The sequence below is a fragment of the Triticum dicoccoides genome, unplaced genomic scaffold, assembly GCF_002162155.2.
Source record: "Triticum dicoccoides isolate Atlit2015 ecotype Zavitan unplaced genomic scaffold, WEW_v2.0 scaffold214534, whole genome shotgun sequence".
Taxonomy (NCBI): domain Eukaryota; kingdom Viridiplantae; phylum Streptophyta; class Magnoliopsida; order Poales; family Poaceae; genus Triticum; species Triticum dicoccoides.
Genome location: NW_021239550.1, coordinates 1 through 4947, shown reverse-complemented (window position 1 = coordinate 4947; position 4947 = coordinate 1). Strand labels below are relative to the sequence as shown.

The 4947-nt window shown below is 40.9% G+C and overlaps 1 long non-coding RNA gene and 1 other non-coding gene across 4 annotated transcripts; both read right to left on the bottom strand.

Moving 5' to 3' along the window:
• Nucleotides 1-231: 231 nt before the first annotated feature.
• On the bottom strand, nucleotides 232-4846 carry LOC119345197. Of its 3 annotated transcripts, none has more exons than XR_005166953.1 (5): nucleotides 4666-4846; nucleotides 1745-1905; nucleotides 1164-1331; nucleotides 439-615; nucleotides 232-339 (listed from the first exon to the last, which is right to left on the bottom strand). It is a non-coding gene; the product is annotated as an uncharacterized LOC119345197 (long non-coding RNA). The 3 variants fall into 3 exon arrangements; XR_005166951.1 differs by having other exon boundaries at nucleotides 232-328; XR_005166952.1 differs by having other exon boundaries at nucleotides 232-328; nucleotides 1769-1905.
• Nucleotides 3030-3123, bottom strand: LOC119345198. The gene has a single exon (XR_005166954.1). It is a non-coding gene; the product is annotated as a small nucleolar RNA Z223 (small nucleolar RNA).
• Nucleotides 4847-4947: the final 101 nt, after the last annotated feature.

The window sequence follows — 4947 nt, the reverse complement described above, 5'->3', positions numbered from 1 at the left end:
GGAGGGAGTACCTTACAATGAGTGGATGTGGAGGTTTTGTTAAGCAGGTGTCTACTAGACTAGAGTGAGCCCAAGTTGAAAAATAAAAGTGATGAATCGCATCACTTGAAGCGGGATACATGGAATTTTCTTTACAAGATGCAACATTGAAACAGAACATGTTGATGCAAAAGCTACACAAACCGAGCCAAACAAACCAGGAGACAAGAGAGATCAACAATTTACTTGTTTTTTTCTGCTGCTTTGAAAGGGAAACATTGACATCGAGTTACTTGAGACTAATCAGTCAACAGACAGGTCTTGCTAATGCAAAACGCAAAACCCCAACCTGCAGTACCACTGTGGATCAGATCAGGTGGACATAGTGAGTGCATCACATGCAGGAATCAAGAAGAACAATTGCAAGTTGCATCCTGGAGCTAAACTAGAATGCCTTACCTTATCATTCTTCCCCACCCTATCCATGAGCATCATGAGGTGAGGGGAGTAGGTACAAGATGCCTCCGAGTTGAGAGAAGTGAACTCCTGGCAGTGGCCATCTTGGCTCATCTCCTCCTCCATGCCGCCCTGCTCGCCTCCCACTGCAGCCACCATCTTCACCAGTACACTCCACGCCTGCATGCACACAACCACTAGTGGCTGAGGGCATAGAAAACTGCACTTGACAAGTATAGCAGAAACTACACGAGACCGCCGAATGAACTACCAAAATAATAATTAATAATAGTATTGCAGTGGCATTGAATCATCCAGCAGCTGTTGTTTTTGAAACAAGCACAAACTGAAAATGGAGGCATGCAATGGCTGTCCTCATTTTGTTTCGTAACTTTTTCGCAAGACAAAATCATCGCTACCGGAATCAACATTTGTAGCATATAGACCCGAGAAAAACCAAGGCAAATCTGGATCTCAAAGGCATGCATGTGCATCAACAAAACTGAGAGGTACTCATACATCAATGATTATGATTCAATCATAATAGGGCAAAATATAAATAAAAAAAAACAGTCTACAGCATTCACCAGAAAATACTTTCTTTGCACATTATAGAGCAAAATAACATTGTACTTTGTTTGCACCCAGCTTAAAAAGCAGTCATATAGAAAGCCACATCTTGTAGTTTGAGGATGCAAGTAAACATTAGGGTAGGCAGAACAACAAACCTCTTCTGGGAAAGGATTTCCACTCGAGGTCGAAACCAAGGGAGACTGGGCCAGATGCCTTCATGCTTTCTACTTTGCATACAGTCTCACGTGAAGCTTTCTTTGCTTCGGTTGCTGTCTGCCAGTGGCAGTACACCATCTTGTCGCTGAATGCTGCCTTCACGCTCCCTATGGCGCAAAATCCAGCGAAGGCATGAGGATTCAGATGCCAATACCATAATAAGATTAATAAGAAACATAAACATACACTAGCAGTAGGTGCCACTCTAGACAAATCAACCAATCAACCCATCCAACCATATGAACTATAAAGCCTAACACTGTTGCTGACAAAACTGAACCCTGACTAACAGATTTAGTCATGCTACAAATTGAAACCTGATAAACCTCTTTTTGGAAAGAAAAAAAATCAAAGCCATTTCAGAATTTAGTCATGCTATAAATAGAAGTCTAGAGCCAACAGATTTAGAATCACCAAAGAGGTGTATTAAGATAATGAACCAAGTTCTACCAATCACATAATTGCAGATGAGCTAAATATAATGCCATACAAGACAAAACAAGTTGGCAGGTTTACATACAGAATTACTGTGGAGAATAATTACTGTGCGGCATATAACAAATCAACTCGGCATGACCACATGACGCGCCGATGAGCTCCAACCATCATGATTCTTTGCTTTTTGCCTCACAGAATTGGCGGAAGTGCATGCATGCTAGCTTAACTTTTGGAGTACCAACTCTGAAAAATGGCAAACAAGCGCCCATCAGGAAATAAGAAATTTCTGAACTTATTTAACTCTGCACATGATGATACTTTGTACACATAGGCAATGCCAAAAATATGCTCGGAGCCTCCGAAGCAAGTCAACAAATAAATGTTCACAAAACGATAAAGTTTTACTTCCCAGACCATAAACCATTGGCAGGAAAACTGGTAATTTCATTAATAATCTTGGCTCTTCTATATATGGATATAGAGTGGGCAAACCACATAAATCGCGTGCCGATGGCATAGGCACCCAGCACCGACACATCCAAATAGAAACAACATCAATATGCCATGGACAGATCAGAAAAACAGCCATTGGAGTTATGTAGAATAGCAAATCACCAATACCGGAAATTTAGCACAACTCCAAAAAGGAAATTTTCCCCTTGTCAAGTTACAGTACTGCCATTGCCTGAATAGTTGATTTGATAGTAACTTAAATGTTAGCAAAACGACATGAATGGCATGCCCACTACACCGAGACACTTGAAAAGAAACAATAGCGATGCCATTGATGGACCGAAAAAAAGACACCATATGTAGAATGGAAGATCCTTAACACGAGAATTGTTTTTAGACCGACAAATGTTTTCCCCACTGGCACATAAAATTTCCATTGGCAGAAGTACACAGTTCCATTGCACACAACCCAGCTAGACTCAGCTCTCCTACTTATGGCTGTACGACAGCCATAAACGACAGAAACTGCATGTCCATGACGTAACACTGCACCGGGATATCCAAATAGAACAACATCACTGTCGTGACAGGCCAGAAAAACCACCACTAGGTTACACAGAACAACAGATGATCAACACCAGAAATGTTCGCAAAATAACAGATTTTTCCTTGCCGAGGCAGGATATTGCCATTGGCAGCAGTACCGACAAATCCTTCACACCAGTTGCGACTCAACTCAGCTCTTCTACTTATGGCTACCTGACAGCTCAAACGACACAAACGGTACGCCCCAAACAACATCGCAAATTCCGTTATAGGGAACACAACTAAACTCAGATCTTCTACATAAGGCTGCCCGATAGCCGTGACTGAGACAAGCAACATGCTCGTGACGCACACACAGACACACTGCACCAACACACCTGAATATTAACAATTTTTCCAATCACGATTTTTCAGAAGCAGAACTGGCATGTATTCTTAAAGTGTTCATCATCACAGCCATGGTCAAAACAGAACACACATATCTAAAAGAAGACCATTGAATCTCACAGCAACCAAACTAAGCAGCATTGGTGCAGCCCCTGTGCTTTTCAATTATCTAAATTGCTCAATATCATCACATCGGCATTATTTCAGCTCATATGCTTTTCGAGGGCCACACACACACATGGCTCTTACAAAAATAACTGAAAAGGAATAAGAGCACACAAGCAATGGTGGTTTAGCTTTCTCGCACATTTGCAGCGGTGATAGCTCATTGCATTTATTCATTACCTAGAAACTAGAAATTCCAGTTAATTGGAGATATGTATGTGCAGGATAATATTGTATTGATCGGTCAGCCATGCAAAATAAAACAGTTCACAAATCAACATACAACACTCCCTTCTCTCCCATGAGATGTGCATCCTACAGGTATTCAGTCATATTTTATATAAACTATAAAAGGTGGCGGCTTTTTTATGGTTCTATGAATATAAGGCAGATCACGGACAAGATATACATGTGACATATCCTCATGAATCAATTGAAATCAGTTGATCCATTCGAATTTGACCAATTTACTTCAAGAACACATTCCTATTTTACAGTAATACAAATGTGCTATTAAGATAAAACTGAAGTTTTCAAATGATGCTTTCCCACGTATTTCCAGCATCGATAGTTTTCCCGCGTAATTCTGGCGCTGGTAGCTTTCCTGCGCATTTACGTCAGTGACAGCTCACTGCATTGGATTGTTCAACATTCACTACCTAGATATTGTAAACCACTGGAGGTATATGCAGGACACTAATGCCCGGTCAATCATGCAAACAAAACAATTCATGAATCAACATACAACACTCCACTACAAATAACATTTTTATCGTGTCAGATGTGTATCCTATTTGTAATCACTCATTTCACAATAAACTGCAAAAGGTGGTGGTTTTTTATGGCTCAATGAATGGAAGGCAGATCACCAACAGGATATACATGTGAGCTATCCCCAGAAATCAATGGAAGGCAGATCTCCCACCAGGTGCATCCTACTCGAAATCAGTCATATTTACAGAAGGTAGGGGGCTTTTTTTTGGTTCAGCGAATGCATTCAAGGTAGATCATCAACATGATGTACATGTGACGTATCCCCATGAATCAGTGGAAATCAGTCAATCCGTACAAGCAAGACCAATCTAATTTAGTAATGTATTCGCATTACTATAACAAAAGTGTGCAATTAAGATTATATTAAAGTTTTTTTTTGAATGAAGATTTCCCACGTATTTCCAGCAGCTATACCTTTCCCATTTAATTCCGGCGACATTAGCTTTCCCTCGCATTTCTAGCGGTGATACCTTGTTCATTAGATGTAAACATGTCAATCTACTGTTCGAGTGTTTTAGCCAGTTCATCATTTTCCAAGCGTCGCGAGAAAGCCTGTTTTCTATCCAAGAATTTTTCTGTACTAATAATGTGCTGAGGCAATCAATGGACCTAAGAAGTGTTCAAAATATTATAATATATAGATATCCATGTGGCGGGAAGAGAGAGAGAGAGAATCACCGTGGAAGAGAGAGAAGGGGAGGGGGCTTCCTTGCATAATTAGATAAGCCAGAATCATCATAGCAGCCTCGAGTTCCAGTGTGAGCAGTAAGAGATTGTTTTGTCCACGCCAATAATTTTGCACAGGTTTTCACCGCCAGCAACTCACCAGCGCGCGGGCATCCAAAGTGCACAAGGCGGTTCTCCTGCAAATCCATGTCACTTGTTCCGTCAGATTTGATCATTTGCAAGCGTCAATTTAAAAAGCAGTCGTTTAGAAAGCCCCATGTTGCAGTTGGAGGA